This window comes from Polyodon spathula, chromosome 5, assembly GCF_017654505.1.
Source record: "Polyodon spathula isolate WHYD16114869_AA chromosome 5, ASM1765450v1, whole genome shotgun sequence".
NCBI classification, from domain to species: domain Eukaryota; kingdom Metazoa; phylum Chordata; class Actinopteri; order Acipenseriformes; family Polyodontidae; genus Polyodon; species Polyodon spathula.
This window is the reverse complement of record NC_054538.1, coordinates 76,220,618-76,240,023: the sequence shown is the minus strand read 5'-3', so window position 1 is coordinate 76,240,023 and position 19,406 is coordinate 76,220,618. Positions and strand designations below refer to the sequence as shown.

The window sequence follows — 19,406 nt, the reverse complement described above, 5'->3', positions numbered from 1 at the left end:
TATTCACTTTTCAACTGCAGGGAAATGATGTAAATTCTTGCAATTAACAGAACGAACGTGGAACAGTGTTTATGTAAATTCAATTCAACACACTGTTGATGTTAATTGCACCAACTACCCTTGCAATTTCCTGCCTGAAAAAAAAAGAAAGATTATAAACCTAAACTAAACACTAGGGGTCACTCTTAATCAGAAAACAATATGTTTCTAGATAAGTGCGTTAGTCCAAGGGTAGCCAGTTAGCCTTTCCACTCCTACTCTTTGTTCCAGCCGTGTTCTACATTGCTTGATTGAACCAAATAAACCTCTATTCAGACCCTGAAGTAGTTAATTATATCATTGTACCTGTTATTATTATTATTATTATTATTATTATTATTATTATTATTATTATTTCTAGCAAATGGAAATGTGTTTTGAAATGATTTTATGCTTATATTTGCACTAGAATATTTCACTACATATTTTGTATTTTTTCACAATTTAATGAAACAGTAATTAGACAGAAGAACAAATATACCCAGTCACTAAATACTAAATATTAATATGATGATTCTATGAAATGATCAGGGAAGCAAAGACAAATGCCCACACTAACACCTCACTCTCAACTTGACCATGTAAACCAATGTTTTCAAACCAATTTAAAAACTCATAGGCCAATCTTTTCACTGAGATGAGAAGCACTTCCTCTTTTCACAGCACAGAAACACACAGCCCCCATATTTAAAAAAGAGCCTTTTAGAGGGGCCTTGTACTCGTCTAAGTGTCTCTGTTTACACAACAGAAATCATCGTGTTAGTTGTCAGTTGCTCTGTTACATGGTTGAAAGATGTTTACACAACAGAAATTATCGTGTTAGTTGTCAGTTGCTCTGTTACACGGCTGAAAGATGTTTACACAACAGAAATCATCGTGTTAGTTGTCAGTTGCTCTGTTACACGGCTGAAAGATGTTTACACAAAGCAGCATTGAAACACGGAATGGCCAGACGTGCTCCAGATTCAATAATGTAACCTTAATTGTGCTCGTTAGCATACTTGTTGGCAGAAATCCAGAACTGTTACTAAACTGACATGAAGGTTCATGCATATGCATATGAGATCTCCCTCCATCCCCCACCCAAATCAAATGGGCCCCACGCACAGTCACCAGGCAACAAGACTGACAGCCAGCAGCCGGGCTGGGTTTTATGTGGAAGGACAGTGTGACTGCGGGAAGGGAACGCTTTTTATCTGGGTTTCATAACAAAATAAGATGGCCTAGACCCAAAGTATTTTTTATTCTACCGGATATATATATGGATATAATATATATATATATATATATATATATATATATATATATATATGTATAAAAGAAAATAAGATTTTTAAATCTTTTTGTGTACATTTTTTAAAAACCTTTTCTTTCTTATGCCTTCAATTTTGTACACTGCATATATATATATATATATATATATATATATATATATATATATATATACACACACACACACACACACAGGTATATATCAGTATAATCGTAAATCTCGAAAAACTACTCGCTTCTAAATCTTTTGTAGTCATTTTTGTATTACTTTAGTATAAATACATGTTAATTTGGATTCATATGTTCTTTTTTCTGACTTTATGTGAACGAAAAGACACACATTTGCCCGTTTTCCCATTGGAAATAGTGATATTTTGACATATCACTGTCCTGGAGACAAAAGCAAAATTTGTGGGGAATAATAGCCATTTTCTATACTTTTGAGGCATAAGAAATTAGGAAATAACACTTACTACCCAGGAACAAAAAAATTGTTACACGTGTAATCTATACATGTTTCTAAATTGTAATACGCACCTCCTTCCACAAGAGGGAAACAACCTTGCTAGAGCCGCCCCTTCCCCTCTAGTGTGTCGCTTTGCCATCAGACTTCAGTGTGTTGAACCCAATAACCGGAATTCCTCCCCAAGGGTCGCACATGTTTCAGCTGATCTGCGGTGTATAGTGAATGTTGGTGCTAATTTCAATGTCTTTAAATTTGCGCCCATGAGTGAGTTACGATAACACATTGTAACTGTCATTGATACACAGCTCAGATATGCTTGCTGCAGTGCTGAGAATAGACAGACTTTATCGAGAGGGTGGCAGACCATCACCGATTAATCAAAATAAATCGCAGTGCAACCAGTGTAATATTAAACGGTTTTCTTTTTCTTTTTCTTGTGATCATCGGTCATAGTGTGATCGCATTATAAACCTGTATGTAATGGCTTTCTTAAGCAGACATTATTAGCTTTGTTTTGTGATCCAACGTAACGATGTCAGCGCGAACCTGTGAGTGAACGACAGGGTTAATGTAAAACGCTTCCTGTTTGTTCTCGTTTTATATTTCTCCGAGAATACTAGGTGTTGTGTTAAGAAACACGCAGTGGCTGCAGATTTGCAAGGGAAGTATTAGAAACTTGCTCAGGAGTATTCAAAGGTGGGCTTCTCGTTCAGTCTGATTTAAAAAAAAAAAATGTTTGAAAGAGTCATTCAATTAAATGTGTTTGTGTGTGTTGAATTATTTTTATGTAGAATTGTGCAGTTGTCTACAGATGAAAGGGACGTACTTTAATGCAATCGCTACGTGTTAAATATTGGGGTACAGATTTGTTTTCCCACACTTCTGTTGGCGTTTTGTTGCTATTGTTATGATATTGGAATTCTGTATTGGTAAAATTCTGATCCTGATATACACGATCAATACACACATTAAAACAACACTGAGTAAACGTGTTGCTAACGTACGCCACGACTGACTTTGACATGACAGCAGCAAATGCAAGAAGTTCTGGACGACAGGACATTGTATTGGATTTTGCTTTTAAAAATGTGAAAACTAAGCAACATACCCCATAAGCCCCTGTAAACAACGAATTGTTACAGAATGCATGAGATTGTCAGCCTATCCTTTATGAGCAGCAGGCATTTTCAAGTTCATAGTTTGGAGGATACATGAGTTGCCTGAATCCAGATTAATTGCCCAGTGTGCAAAAGAAAAGTATCAGATCAACCCCTGGATGAGCAAATATATAATGATGCACTGATAGGAAGAGTGAAGGCTTAGCAGCCAAGCCTCGTTGTATGTAAGTATAGCCTTTATAATGCATCATTAACTGAGTTTTAGTTTGTTGTGTGTCTTTTTGATACACAGTTCTTGTTAAGCAGTCATATTTTGTCTTGTGCTTGAAACACATGATCTCCATCACTCTCAGACAACCAAGTTTCTGTAACACCTATCACATCATGGTTACTTGTTAGTGCAGTAGCTTCAAGTTCTAAAATTTTTTTTCTGATACTTCAAGCATTTAGATAAATACATTTAATGGTTGTCTTACCTGAGTTGTTGTCCTTGTTTTTATGCGGTCTCCCTTCGGTTTTTTTGTTGATTTCTACCCTCTTCCTAGCTTAAATGCTTCTGAACCTGCTCGAGGATCTTTTCTCCAAGTAGATTGGTTCCCTTTTTATTTAAGTACAGTCCGTCCCATCTATACAGATAGTCCTCGTTGTAGAATGTGGTCCAATGATCAAGATAAGTGAAGCCTTCCCGTGTGCAACACGTCTTCAGCCATGCGTTTAGATTAATTATTTCCAGCTGTCCATATGGTCCTTTGCAAGGTGCCGGCAGTATCTCAGAAAATACCATAGTTTTGCTGTTGTCTTTTAATTTCCTTCCTAGCTCTCTGAATTTGTTTTGCAAGGATTTTGTTCTGTCTCTTCCAATGTTGTCTGTACCGATGTGGACGACCTACCGGGTAATCTCCTGTTCGTTCTAGGAGCCTGTCCACGTTCTCAGTGATGTGCGTGATGGAGGCTCCTGGAAGGCAGCACACTGTAGTAGTAAAGGGGTCCAAACTGCAAACTGAACTTGCTGTGTTTCTCAATATGGAGTCCCCAACAATCATGACCTCCCTTCTTTATGCTGTCTGGTCACCACTGTTAAGAGGGTCCTGGATGTTGTTCCTTTCGTTCTCTTGATGTTGATTGGATATACGTATACTATAGCACAACACTATCAAAAAAAAAAAAATTATTTTAGACTCTTTTTACCACCTATTCTGCATTGTCTGAACCAGATTTAAGCCCTTCATTCTGTGCATTGAGAAGCTGCAGAACGACAAGACCAGACTGGAGGCGAGACACCCCCTATCCATGTATTAGTATTTAGAGAAACTGCGTAACTTGCCGGATCAGAATCTGCAGATCAGAATGTTCATCATCTTAGCAGTAGCTGTTGAAGTTTTACCTGTAGAATGTGTGTTTAGAGTGTTTATGAGATTTGGAACATCCCACTGCCATGGTCTACACGTGCTGGACCCTAACCGTGTCGCGATCTGGTATCATGCGGGTCGGCTATGCGATTTCACACTGCTTTTGAAGAAGCAGTGTCGTCCTGGGTGACAGAAGCAAATACACAACACGCGTAGCAATGCCCCGGAAGCAGCTTGTTATGGACACTTCCATCCAAGCTTCTCTGGATTGAACCATCGGCCCAGATGTTGCTTAGAGCAAATGTGTCTTTATCCATGATGCAGTCTCTCTCATGGTGTGTCTCAATCAACAAAAATATGGCTAAACAGAAATGTTCCTTGCAGAAGTGACACCTTCACGCAGGCTGTTTGTTAATTCGTTGGTTTAAGAACAACCATCGTGAATTTTGTCTCGCTCGACCCGGATCAAAGTGCGTCGACCCACATCCTGTGGTTGTTAGAGGAGGCACTTTACTCTTTGAGATAAGGTGTGCGCATCATGCCATGCAGGATTGCTTTCAGAATATGCTGAATGTTTGTTCCTGTACGTTTAATGGGTATCTTAAACAATGACAGATGTTACATCTGGTTTTGCAGTGGCTCCCTGAGAGCAGGTTCAGGGATTGAAATAAGACTCACACCAGGTTGTAATATGTGTGTGATTAGCCCCAGTGTATAGGTAGCAAGCTCAGGTGTGTCTAATTATTAAACTCATAGTAAAACCAGGAATGGGTCAAACTGCTATGCAATGGGAGTCTTATTTCCATCTCTGAGGTTATCTGTTGACATTCAGCTTGTTAATTATTTGACAGCCATGTTACTCCATCTTTAACAAGGTGCTGTGGTATCTAAAGCGAGCGGTGCTCAGTGGAGGTGAGCTGGCAGAGCTGTGAGGGGAAGCTCTATCATTCCCACTATAAATGCAGGGTGTTGACGTCTCACAAAGCGACCTTGTGTTACCAGTTGCCCCTGACCACCCCCATCCCTATGATTCTAATGACAGCACTGCCTTGTGTGCCTTCTCTGCACTGCAAACTGAAACATGTTGCTGTCTGTCTTCACAGCCAGCAGCAGCTAAAGAAATGTCACGCTGAGCTGGTTGGAGCAGCATCATTCAAGAGAAAGTTCCCTTTAATGACACAAGTAAGTCTTTGAGAGTAAGTCTTTTATACCGTTACAAGTATTTTCTTTCTCACTGACAACTGACGGGAGACCTGGAAAAACTTGTTTACCCACATTTTTCTTTTTTTGTAGATAACCTATTCTTGCTTCATTTTAACAACTAAATACAGTTATTTGAAAACATGTTTATTTTAATTTTTCAAAATACATTTCTTGTAATATTATGCAATATATATCAAGTATATCTTTGCCTTTCACTTTGCATTTGCACTGCATGTTTGAACGCATGGATGCCTATACAAGTAGAATACTGTATTTCCTATAAGAACCTGGTTTGTTTCCCCTGCATATTCCCTTTTTAAGATATGTAACTTCATCCCTTGTTTGTTTTACTTCCCGGTGAAAGCCGACCCAGATTTAATGCACTAACATGTTTTCTGTGCCTTCTGTTTTTGTTTGTGTAAAACACCGTCTGGCTCTTAATATAATGAATGATACTATCACTGTGCTGTTGCTGGGTTGTTGCATTTAAGTGACCTATATAAATAACTAGTCGTAGTCCAAAAGTTACAGAGTTTTGGGAGGGCTGTGTAACTCTGCTATGTTCTTCAGTTGCACTGATGTTGGCTTCCATTATTACTTATTCAAGTTGTATGCAAGGCTACCTTGGTGTTATCAGGTGGATATGGATCCATAGGTTACATATATATGACAACAAAAAATAAATGGAAGAGCAAAAAGCATACTGTAGTTTCCTACAAAAAGACCACCACCACTCCACACCACCTTGGTTGAAAGAAATGCCAAATAAATTGTGTTAATCTGAAATGGCTGAGTTTTCAAGCTATAGTAAAGTGCTTGTATTTTTTATTTTACAATAGCATTGGCACTATAAAACACTGAATGTCCCGCCTCAGGGTAGTAAATTGCTTAGGGTGTTTACTGGTAAGGGGGGTGGTTGTTGTGCTGGGTGAGAGTGCAATCCTTCCTACACTAAAGGCACTATATGTTTGATTGTATTTTAATGAGAAACACAATTCAGCCAGAAGGTGGCACTGTAAAGGGAAGAAAGATTCACTTCACAATCAGTAGCAATGCATTTGACAAGCATTTCGAAGGGGAAGGAGATACTATTGAATAGGTGCTGTAGATAAATATGTTTAAAATGCCCCAGATGAAGTGAATTGTAAAAGTTGTCAGTTTCACAGAAGTGACTATTATTTTATGAACCCGTAGTTGAAAGCAAGGGATATTGTTGGACATGAATGTTCATTCAAGAGCTCATGGCTGCATTGCTGAACTTTCACACCTACACAGAGTAGAGGGTCCAGATCTACCCCATTGACTCAGCCACGGATACAATATCACCTTTAAACCAAAAGGTAGGGCAACAGTCATATTGCCTTAACCTTTTAATGCATGAAATGTTGACAAACATTTGAAAAAAGTAGTTTTGGACACACAATAAATGTTTTCTTCTTTTATATGGGTGGAAAAAAAGGCAAACTCATATGAGGTCATAATGCATTTGCGTCTTCCATATGTCATATGTCCACATATATACAAGAAGAGTTTTATTTTTTTTAATCTGTCCCCATATGTGGTTGCCATGCAGGAAAGGGTTAAAAAGCAGGATTGTTTACACACCCAGTCACAGAATGCTTTTTCCTTGGACGACACTGATTAAAACTCAGAAGACTAGCTGTGTAATATATCTAGCTTTAAGTTTTCATTTTGTTAAATGTATTTATGTTTTTATGAATTATTCTGCATGCGAAAAATCAACCCCTGCATGTGCTGGGGTTCTGCAGACAGATAGCATCTCATTATAGATCCAAAAACATTTGTAATTTCTTCCCTAGTTTTCTCAGTATCTTCATGAAAACGCAGCCTATGTGCGCCCTCTGGAGGAAGGAATGCTGTACTTGTTTGCCAGTATTATGAGGGACTCTGTTTCTACATTGGTAAGCAGCCGATCATAGCACCGATGCACAGCAGTAGACTGTCAGCCTGTTGTTTCACCAGTCGGATAACTGATGGCGTGTTCTCTCAATTATTTCAAGGAAACAACTGTGAAACTAAAAGAATTTTCAAATCATTTCACATCGTATACCTTCTTCTTACAGATGATCATTCCCTATCAGTTTAAAAGGTATTTCTGTTTATGCATCTCCCACACACTCTTCCAGCAACATGTGAAATGAATCAGTAATCCTCTAGCATGTAAGCAGTATATATGGCTAACTATTTGCATTGCAGTGCTGGATGTCAAATACATGTTAGAAAAAAATATTGGTATGAAAACCGAAGGAGAAAGAAATAGGTTGAAGAGATGTCACCTACTTAAATATTACATTTCTTCTTGTGTAATGTGTTTTGTATGATTATCTGTTGCTGCTTCTGCTTGGATAATTATTTGCCATGCTTACCAACTATTCAAAAAATAAAATGCTTCCGAAAAGGCTCTTGAAGACAGATTTTGTATATCAGCGTTGTCCTGTGCACAGAAACCCATAGATGAAGCATTGTACACTGACTCTTGTGCTATACAGGTAAGCTCAGGAGACCTTTCAGAAACATTGTTTTAGTGGAATAGTTAGTAAGCATGAGATTTCACTGATGAGGTTGTGCAGTTCTCCATCTGTATTGTCCTGAGTCCCTCAGCGTTCATCTCTTTTCTTTGTTGCTGTTGGGACGAGGAGTGCAAGTTCTCTCTTTGCACATCCTCCTTAAAAACCAAAACGCGGAACTGCACAGCGACGTGAGAAAGGTGACCTCTGTGTTTGAAAACCTGCAGAATTGTGTCAGCCTCCTTGCTTTACCGAGTGAGTAGATGGCACTGTTTTTGGAGGCTGGGTTACACTTCTTAGAAATTTTTGTTTTTGATTGTATTACAATCATCTCAGTTAACAAAATGAGTGGCGTCCGCCTCTCGTCAGATCTGTAAATACACATGTAGCGTTTTTGGATTTCTATGTCTCCTGCCAGATTCTGATACTGTCACGACTTTGTGCTAGAGAATGCCCTTTGAGAGTTTCATCACAATAGGATAGGTGGTTCTCTAGATATGTGTACAATTCTAAAGCATGACATATGTCAATGTGGCTGGCTCTTCTATAGCCCATAATATTGGCTGTTTCTTATGTCCAGCTTCTTCCCCTGACTGTGAACAGAAACGTCAGATGCCTTTTTTTCTGTCATTGTGTTTTAGGTACCAAACCTGAGGCACTCCTTCAGGCCAACTCCAATGCTGTGTTCATACAGCTGGCAGCTTGTCTCCACATTCTCCAGGATGTCATGAAAGGTAACTTTTGAATGCCTATGACCATGGGGGTACTGTAGTCCTTGAATTTGGTTATCCATGGTTTGATGTCTTTTTCTTTCAGAATGTATCCCACTGACTTTATAATCACTCTCGCTGTGCTGTATATCCCTACAAACAATAAGTGGTGTATCTAGACCAGTGGTTCTTAAGACAAAGGAACACTTAACTAGTGGTCACAATGTGTACATAAATGTAGTTAACGTAAGAGGAGTCATGAAACAATAGGAGGAATCTGAATACAACCCCAGATCATGACAGCAGTCTTCTGTGTGTGGCTGCACAGAATCACCCTAATGGCTGCATTTGAGGAACTGTGTTGGTCCAAATGCTGTGTGACAATGGGAGGCGTAGAAAAGCCTACCCCATTCACTTCATGTTTCAATTTAGCTGATTAAATATCAAGAGGGGTTTTGCAAAGAAAAAAAAAAAAAAGAGGATTGTTTACTGTAATTGCTTCGAATTAAAAATACAAAAATAAAAAGCTGGCCCAAGCAGGCCTGACAGTGCGATTCAAACTGCTTTAAATTCAAATCCAATCTGTGTGGGAAAGAACAGCAATTGAAATCGGCACTACCTTAAGCCTAGCTCTGCCTTGGGAGCTGGCTATTGTTAGCAGTGTGTTCAAATGAAAGCACTTCTGGGCAGCAAGTTGCCAAGGTGCAGTATTGGTAGCGTTCTTTTCGAAGGCAGCTTTGTAACAGCTCTGTAATTGAAAGCTGCCAGGTGCCACAACCCCCTGTGGGCTGCTGATTGGAAACAGATGCGTCAGGCTTTGTATTGTAATACAGAAAGATATAGCCAGCCGAGACTCTGGCAAGGTTGTCAAGAACTCTGGGAGTCTTGCTTTGTGCTCAGTTTTCAAAGCTTTATTGTTTGTGTCGATGTTGCAACACTTAAGATAATGGTATTCTGACTGGAGGAACACATTGATCAGGAAGGGTACTATAAGCACTGCAGATAAATTGATATTTAATGGACTTTAAGGTGCAGAAAAAAGCAAACTGACCAAGAACACAAGGCGGTGGTGTGCGTTTTGAGATATGAACAGCCTATACGTGTGCTTGTTGAGATATGAACAGGCTACATGTGTGTGTGTTGAGATATGAACAGGCTACACGTGTGCGTGTGGAGATATGAACAGCCTATACATTGCAAAAATGTGCGTGCTATTCATTTTAACTAATTTTATCATGTCCATGTGTACACATTTAAATGGATGTTCATTGTTTAATCCTGAAGTAAGCATACAGCAGGCTTAATGTTTTGGTTTTTTTGGGTAGAATATGTGTTTATTGATTATGATAACTGACTCTAGACTAGCTCTTTTTGATAAACTCCACTTGACCGTCTGCAACATTCGGCCATTTGTGCTTGCTGTACCTCACGAATCTGAGGTCTATAATTTGGCAATAATTGCTTTTGAGGCTGTTTTCACTTTCATTTCTGCAAGAATGTGGTCAACATGTGCGTCCAACTGCTCCAGCAAGTCGAGAGGAAGACCCCTCCAACTTGAGTTTCTTGGTCAGCCAGAGCGTGTTGTACTCTATCAGTGCCTTCAAGTCCACTCCTTGCTTCTTTGTCCTCTAGAGTAGTTGAAGGAACCTGTAAGGGTTCTCTCGCCCCACGTCCAATCACAAGGTCTCCATCCCTTTCTTCTATACCTCTTCCAGGGTTGATAGTGCCGGTTTAGGGTTATAGGAAGCACTTTGACTGTTTGCAGAATAAGTAGCTTTATTTTACAGATGTGTTGGCCACTCCTGTTACAAGCTGAAATATATGAAAACAAAGTACAAGATTTGATTTTTAAAAAAAATGTGTTTCATAATTTATTACAGGCCTGTGTCATGCTTAGTTTTTCAACTACAAAACACTTTAAGACTAAGGTGCAACAAAAGTTCCTGTCTGTAGTGATCTGCGGCTACCATAGAACTCATTCTTAAATGGATTCGTAGAATCAGAAGGATAATGACCTGTAATAAACCTCAGAATCAAGTCTGCATCTGAGATGTTTTCTTACCTGTGACTGATCTAATGACTAATCCACAAATTGGAGCTTCATTTTATTTGTATATCATTTTAACCATGCTTTATTTCCTTCTTTTAGATTTCTACATATTTCAGCAACAACCTGGATTTCTTGACTGCGTCGACGGGCTACGGTCCAAGAGCAGGGACTGGGACAATGAACCCCCTTCATGCAGAGTCAATGTTACAGTGCAAGAAGAGAGCAGTTGGCTATATCCAAGACCTGGAGAAGGTTGGTAGAATTGATTGCTCCCCTCTCTCTGGCTCACCCCAACAATGTTAAGCAAGCATACTGTTCAGTGGTTACACAATGGTGATGGATGAGGGTTTGTTGGTTGTAATCTGTTTAGTCTAAAGCTATACACGGGGAAAGAAAGTATTCCAAATGGAAAATCTTCATGTTAACAGAGTCCTGCTTCATCCCAATTTAAAAGCAGTGTCACTGCAGAGGGCCTTGCACAGTGTCAGGGCTCATACTCATTGTCTGCTGACAACAAAACCGCCTGGGTTGCAGAGCTTTAACCCATGCGTGGAACGGATCTGAAACTGTGATGATAGAAAGGGTTCCTTGATTATGTGAAGATAACAATGTAGCAATTCTTTAGTCCGTTCACCCCTTTTTGTTGTTTTTTTTAAATATTTTTTTTATTTTTTTTATTTTAGCTATGGCCAGAATCTGTGCCTTACATTGAAGCTTTGGTACACCGTATAATTCTTCTGAGGTCCACAGAGAGCAGAGAAGGTCTAACACAGCAGGAAATGGGTTTTTTTGAATTTGCGGTTACTGCATGTACCAGTCTAATTGGCAACACTGGGGGCACGTGTGTCCAACGCTGTAAAGCAGGGGCAGCTAAAACACCTAACTTAAGACTTGGAGTTCCAAACTAGCCAAAAAACATTACGTTTACTATATAACATCACATCACTTACCACCACTGACATATTCCTGTAATATATTTTCTAAATACCATGTAAGTCTGTTCTCTGAACATCCTGTGAACACTTTCTGTCACCATCACAGCATCTGCCGCTTGCATCCAAATTAAGGCATCACATAAATAGGGTAAGCTTTCTGAAAGTTTCTTAAACAGTAAAAGGAGGGTTCGGTTTTCTTAGACAGGTCCATCAGAGCAAGGAGAAGATTGCAAAGCTGGAGCAGGAGAAGGAGCACTGGATACTCGAGGCACAGCTGGCCAGGATCAGGCTGGAGAAGAGAACCAGCGGATCGGTGAGCTGGAGGCACAGCTTGAAGGTAAAAAAAGGTATGCTGTTTAAAGCATACACATTCATGAAAGCACACCTTGTCCTAGTTAAAAAGCAGAACTACATAAGGTAGTGAGAATGTATTACACAAAAATAAATGTTTTTCAAGATTGTATTTCGTTCACTATTATGCTATCCTACTCGTTTCATATCGCAGGGAACTGCCATTTGAACCGTGTCATAGCTGCTTGCTCAGTTACTTTATTTTTTTTCGGTGCAAGAATTTGAGCAAAATTAATAATTATCTACCTATTTTGTGTTCAGTTTTAGCGTTGGTGTTTTGGGGGGAATAACACTGAATTACAAAACCGCAACGGTCATTGTAATATTGTACACTGAAGACATGAAAGAAGTTAGAATGTGTATTGCACTGTTGCATTTTAAAGTATTGCAATTTTAGCCCGTTCTGAAACAATTCAGTTTCATTCTGTCTAATCTTGTCCTTTCTGCAGTACTGTACTTGACAACTGTAACTTCACATTATTATTACTGTATTATTATTATTATTATTGTCAGGGATGAATTGTTGTGCACCCATTTCTTATCTGAACATTAGGTAAATCTTAGAACACTTTGCTGCTGCTTTAGACAGCTCTTCCTTTTTTTTTTTTAATGTTTTTGAGTTGGCAGGGAACTCACAGACAGATCACACTGACACTGCCAGTGAACACGTGCGATTGAAAAGCGTGGTCATATTGAGCTCAGTCTGACAGCGTCTCTCCCTCTGTTTGCCCTTCACTGGTGCAATTGCCGCTGGTTATTTTGCGCCATGTTCTATTAACGCTAATTAATGGAAGTGTTCATGGACCCACAAAGATTATGCTAAACACTAAAAAAGCCATGAGCACCATGTATTTATTAATGTGTGTCAATTTAGTGCTCATGAGAGGCAAGGGTCAATGGGACTGGCTGCACGGTGCCTTCAGTCTTTACAAACACTTCTCAGTCCTGACCTGAAAACCTGCTGACATTCAGTCCTGAGCACCTCTCAATCAGACTGTCAATTGTGCTGAATTGTGGGGTGGTTTTTGTGATCTGGAATCATTTCTACAGGGAAGTTGAGGCCTTGTGATCTGTGATGTATCTCTCCTCTCTCTCTGTACAGGTCCCAGACAAGGAGTGTCGGGATCAGCTGATTGAGTCACTACATGAGCAGAGTGGTGGAGCTGAGGTCCAAGCTGCAGGTGGCAGACAGCAAAGCTGTGCATTTCAGTGCAGAGGTGAGTCACAACGCCATCTGTGTGCTCGGAACCAGAGTGTACATCCACAGACATTTAGTGCTCTGGTAAAGCACTGGGTGAACTGCCCTGGAGATGTGGCCTGTCCTATAAATCAGAAAACTTTTATCTTCATGCCAGAAAACTTTTACTAATAGTTTAACATCTGCTTTGTTAAGGAGAGCGGTCAGTGGATGAACCTACCCAGTCTGGGTCTAGCAAATTAACAGTCTTTTTAAGGCTGGACTTGGTGGCAGGTCACTGCTGGAAAATTGATTGCAATCTCAATGGGTGTTAGTAATGTATTAGATACAGGCTTCCTGTTGATATAGAGAACATACAGCTACAGTGCAGTGACAGTTTCCCAGTGCCTACCCAGCCGCATGGCATTGACTTGGAAATGGAATGGAAAGACAGGAACAAGCCTCACGCCTGTTTATATTTTGGGCATGTGATTTTATGATTTTTTTGGTTTTGTCTTTGCCATTTTTTTGCTTTTATAAAATTATTGTGCAGTTGTAATACAGTATGCTTTATATTAAAGCAAGTTGTTAAAATCATTCTAAGTAGGCTGTTGTGTTTAAAATACGTGTTTTATACCAATGCTGCCTCCTTTGTTGTACTTATTCTTGCAATATCTTTTTCCATATAGTCTCAATTGTTTAGAGGGTCATAAGTAAGAATAGGGGGTGAACAGATGAGAGTAGTATCAAAGCTATCTGGACAGGAAGTGAGTAGGTGAGATGGCAGGAGCACCATGAACAGGAGGTTGCCTGCTGCTGGACTCCTGGAAGGGCTGGATTGGATTTTCACAGCCTGCCTAATGGTTTTTCCACTTGGCATGTTTCAAGTCAGGTTTGGCAGCGGTTTCTCTTCCCATATGGTTCAAGTTATCAAAAATATGTTGAATATATAAACATAAAACTGCTTTGAGATAGGCAGATTTGTGATACTGGCAGCAGTGCATGAAATCTTTAGTTTGTTTTAATCTTTATTTACCTTAACATTTAAAACATTTTTGGGCAAAAAAAATCTGAAACTAGGATGGTAAATGTGGACATAAGAAAATAAAATTTATGAACGAGAGGAGGACATTCGGCCGTCTATGCTTGTCCGGTTCTTTGTAGCTGATTGAGCTAAAAACTTTGTCAAGTTGGGTCTTAAACGATCCAATTGCTGCAGCTTCAAAAACATGACTAGGTAACCCATTCTATACCCTAACCACTCTGTGGAAGAAGTGTCTCCTTCCCTCTGTTCTTAATCTCCAACTGTGTCCTTGGGTTCTGATTTCTGTGCTGGGCTTAAAGTGTTGGTTAGGTTTAACTATGTCCACTCCTTGAGATGTTACTAGCTGTATATTACTTTACACCATATGTAATAAGTCCACCTTGGCTGCAGAAGGAAAGGTCTGCTGTATTGAGTTCATTTTGACCCGTTTGCCGTTTGCACTGAATGTTCTTGTGTTTTTGGTTCACAGTGCCGGGCTCTTGCTAAACGATTAACTGTTGCTGAGAAATCGAGAGACATACTGACACAGGAGGTGAAGCTGGCCACTTAGAATGCCAGTCGCTTGCAGGTGAGCATGTATACTGACTTACAATTACTTTATATTTCAATTCACTATAGAATTTCTTATAGTGCAGCATCCATTTCAGATGAATGCCGTTTTTAATTCCAGTGTAATGTCGGAGTTGGTTATTGATAGCTGGCCAGTGTTTTCTTTCATTGCTTGTGCCCAATATATCAAATAAGGAATATTTTAACACCATAATAGTAAAGACACCACATGTTGTTAGTATAGCAAGTTCCTAAGCTATAACAGTGTTTAAATATATAATGTAGAAACATGTATAAGCTTATGTATGGTTTGGAGTGAGGTAGTGACAAGCTAGTTTAAAACCGGGGCTTCTTGTGTCCCTACATCTGAAAGTGTCTTTGAGGAATGGAAACAGACTGGACTGTCAATAGTGTCTGGTTTCTGGTAATCGTATGGACAAACATATACTGCTCCAAACAATGAGAGTATATAGTGGTATGTAGTGTTGGATATTTGCATATTACCTTCACCTGATCCCCATTTTGCATTATCACTTCTTTTTAGAGGGCTTATGGGCATTTATTTCAATACAGGGATGCAGCATGCACATCTTTGACTATCCTCTTTTTTTTTTGAAGCAGTGTAGTAAAGACACAGAGAGAAGTGGGGGACACTAGAGCTTTAAACGGTAGCTGTTCAAACTCATTTATATTTCTAGGCTATTCTGGAAGGTAGCTTCACAGCTAAAAGAATGAACTATTTCCAGTGTGGAACAAACCTAACCATTTTGCTTACAGTGCCCCGCCCCTCTGTGTCCCTAAGCTACTGTTATCCCATTGTTCACTGCGAAAAGAGGTAGCATTTCACATGTTTCTTTTATAGACAGATTGAAATTCTAGCTCTTCATGTTCTAAAAGTGATTTGTAACTGAAGCAGTTACAATGCCTTGTGCAGTACACTGTTGTACGTGTCTTTTAAAGATATACTGAGAGTAATGCCAGAAAATGCTGGGTTGTGGGGAGATTAATAGGTCAAAAATGTGCAAACTTTATTTGCATTACCACAGTAGACCTTCCTACTGAAAACAAGAAATCGGGACATACTGTAGAACTAAGACCGGAGTCTTATACAGGGGTGCAGAGTGAGGGCCATTCTAGTGGAGGCATTTGTTACATCCATCTCATGAACTGATTCATTGAACTCTTAAGCAGTTCATCATTTAAAAGAGTAAGTAGCTTTAGTGTCATGCAGAGTGCAATTTCTCACATATTATGTGTTTTTGTTCTGTTAAGCTGCTTTAATCTGAGTACTGAGGCTGCTCTTCAGCAGTTCCGGTTGCCTGTCTTAGACTTATGTAACCCAGATCAGCTAATGTGTCTTTATGGAAGAAACAGCCAGCGCCACCTGATGGATCAAGTTTCCTTTTGTATACCTGTAAATACAGGCACGGTGTTCACTAGATGGTGCTAGCTCTTGTTAACCCTCCTATTATGTTCAGAATTTAGGTACAGCTGTTATGTTTTGGGTCATATTGACCCGATGCAATTTCAGACTAATTTAAACAGCCTTAAATTGCTTAAATGTTTTTATTTGCAAAAGTGTTACTCTTGTATGCTCTTTTAGTCCAGGAGCTGTGATAAAACTTGTTTGACTGCCAACATGGGAGCTCCTCATTTTAGAATGTCTTTACCAGTGAGATGCTGTTGCAATACTGACAGAGAACATTAGGCTCTGCCTTGTAGATATATATATATATATATATATATATATATATATATATATATATATATATATATATATATATATATATATATATATTATATTTTTTTTTGTTTATTGTATTATAAATATTTCCAGACAAGTGCTGCCATTTCCAGAGATAATAATACAGATATAATAATAATAAAATAACAAATTAAAGAAGTTTGTTTTATTCCTGCACACAAATCTACATAAATAAATGCCACGGGTCACAGTGACCCGAAACATCTTATTTGTATACATGACCTGTTCTAAAAAAAATAAACATCTCAGAGGTTCTGTTTTCTGTGTATGAGTTCATGAACCCAACTTAGGAAAAGTCATAAAGTATTATACAGAAAATGAAAAGAAAAATAGCGTTTAAGCTAATTGGAAACTAGAGTCAGGTCAAATAGACCCGAAACTTAATAGGAGGGTTAACATAGACACATTACTTGCAGCAGTGTACTTTAACAGGTCTGAGATGTAGCTGGGAGTCAGACCGTTAAGGGCCTTGTAAGTTAACAATAATATTTTTAAGTTGATCCTGCTCTTAACAGGCAACCTGTGCAAAGAAGCCAGAGCTGGTACCTTTAACATCTGCAGTGAAAAGGCCCTCGAGAGGCACCCCTAGCTTAATAATATTAACCTGCTGCCTTGACATATTCCAGGATGAACTGACTACAACCAAAAGGAGTTACGAGGACCAGCTGAGTATGATGAGCAATCACCTGTGCAGTATGAATGAAACGCTGACAAAACAAAGGGAAGAAATTGACACTGTGAAAATGGGCAGCAAGGTGAACTTGATCACAAGTTAAGTTTTCTATTAAAATAGAGATTTGAAATGGGGCTCCTTACTTTCAGGAACAGTCATGATCTTATACTTGGATGTACAAACAATATATATATTTTCTTGATAACAGTAATTTCAAAATGATCTAAAAGAACACATACTAACTAGGGGAAGCAAAACATGTCATCCCAAGCTCAATATTAAAATGATATGAACACAGATGTTGGTGCTATATTTTGGATGAGATAAGGTTTGAACCTCAGGAACCAGATTTGAATGCACTGTGCCACATAGCTCTTTATTGTTATTGTTCCAGGGTGTGTGTTTTTTCATTCAACACTGTTGTCTTTCCCAAAATGTCAAAAATCTCAAAAAGTAGCCATGTTCACTACAAAGAGTTCTGCTATACTGGCCTTAGTAAACACGTAGAGTTTTTGCTGTCTGAGTGCTGAGTGTTACAGATTGTTGTGCTACTGAATTGGAAGTTTTTTTTTTCTTGTAACACAAGTTTGAGAAGGAAATCAATGTGCTCTATAACTCTCAGGCATGTAAAAATGAAGGACGAGGAAATGGGCTGATGTGAAAAGCACCTGTCTGAGCCTTGGGAAAGCAGTTAACCTTGTGAGTTTAGACGAGGTCACCAGTGATCGAATGACGTATGGAGGAAACTTAACAGACACAAAGCAGTTCATTGAGTTCATGGAGTCAGGAGGGTGCACACACATCACTGGTTCAAAAGGTCATAGGTCATAAAGCTGACAGAGTAGCGGCAGTCCTGCAGCTTGTCAATGAAGGCATTGAAGAAGACATACATTGTTGTTGAAAGTTTGTCTACTGGTAAAGTTTAAGCTCTTTTTAAACTTATACTGGTTTTAAAGTAATGCCTGAATAACACAGAATACAATATAGGTGCACTGTTCCATCTTATCGATGAGATGTACAAGTACGTTCTTGTCTAACTCAAGGACCAAACCATTCCCCCGGGTTAGTGGAAGAAATGCATTATGGTCCTGGGATCTTGGCCAGATTTACTAAGGGCAGTAACACAAATATTACAGATCCCTGTGCATTGATCATGGCTCATTTGATGTTCATGATAAGACAGCAATGTTTTTTAATTAAAAAAATATACATAGATAGACAGCTCCTGGACCATTATTAATGCATTCAATTGACTTAATAAAGAAAGGATCAGGGATTTAAATCTAGCTTCACTTTTAGCTGGCATGGTTGAACATCACAAAAATGGCACCTTTCCTGTGACACTGAAAACCAAAAGCCAAATATTGGGTGAATGTAAGCAATATCATATACAGTATACAGCGACTTGAGATGTTCTGTTCAATCCAGAGGCTACACCCCGTTGACTGTCTGCACCACACAGCTGTGATTATTCCTATGATGACTGGTGTAGATATCGATAGATATATTGCATGGGAGCTGTGTAAACTATTTTTTACTGTTGCAGGGAAATTCCAAGAAGAATAAGAGTCGATAGGCAGCAAACAGCTGCTTCTTGAGTCTGGATTAGATAGCTGAGGATGTGACCAAACCTCAACATGGGGAAACTGAAAATGCTGAACGGCCTTTTTCCTCGCCTCTATCAGGACATTACAGATAGTGGTTGGAGCAGTAGAGGTTTTATCTGAGAGCCAGGGATCAAAATAACCAACAAAAACTTGACCAGCAGGGTGTCTTAATTGAATTGCCAGCAACTGGCTTTGTGAAGTACAGTACACACTCACTATAACGAACCTATTGGGGTCCAAGCCTTTTGTTTGTTATATCGAGGGGTTTCTTCTAGCGAAAGGAAACGACAAACTGTTGGAATAAGTTAATGAGATGAGATTGTGAATAAAAGTATAATTACACATACCTGTTAATCTGATGTATGCAGTGTTCTGCCTTTGCTTTACCCTATTTGTTAAACAATTAAAATGCAGTACAAAAACTAAAAAATCCTGAATTGAAGCTGAACTTTAATTCAAAATCAATGTGACATGAATCGTTTCAAAGTGCACCAAATCTTAATCCAACATGCAAGAATCCCAAACTGAGTTTTTATCCCAAACTAACCCGACATGAAAAGTTTTTCATG

At 39.0% G+C, this 19,406-nt stretch overlaps 1 long non-coding RNA gene and 1 pseudogene across 1 annotated transcript; both read left to right on the top strand.

Moving 5' to 3' along the window:
• The first annotated feature begins 1,940 nt into the window (after positions 1-1,940).
• Positions 1,941-8,610, top strand: LOC121316321. The gene is made up of 5 exons (XR_005950377.1): positions 1,941-3,119; positions 5,348-5,426; positions 6,642-6,787; positions 7,268-7,369; positions 7,469-8,610. It is a non-coding gene; the product is annotated as an uncharacterized LOC121316321 (long non-coding RNA).
• A 122-nt stretch (positions 8,611-8,732) lies between these two features.
• LOC121316455 lies at positions 8,733-19,280 on the top strand (annotated as a pseudogene).
• The last annotated feature ends 126 nt before the right edge of the window (positions 19,281-19,406 follow it).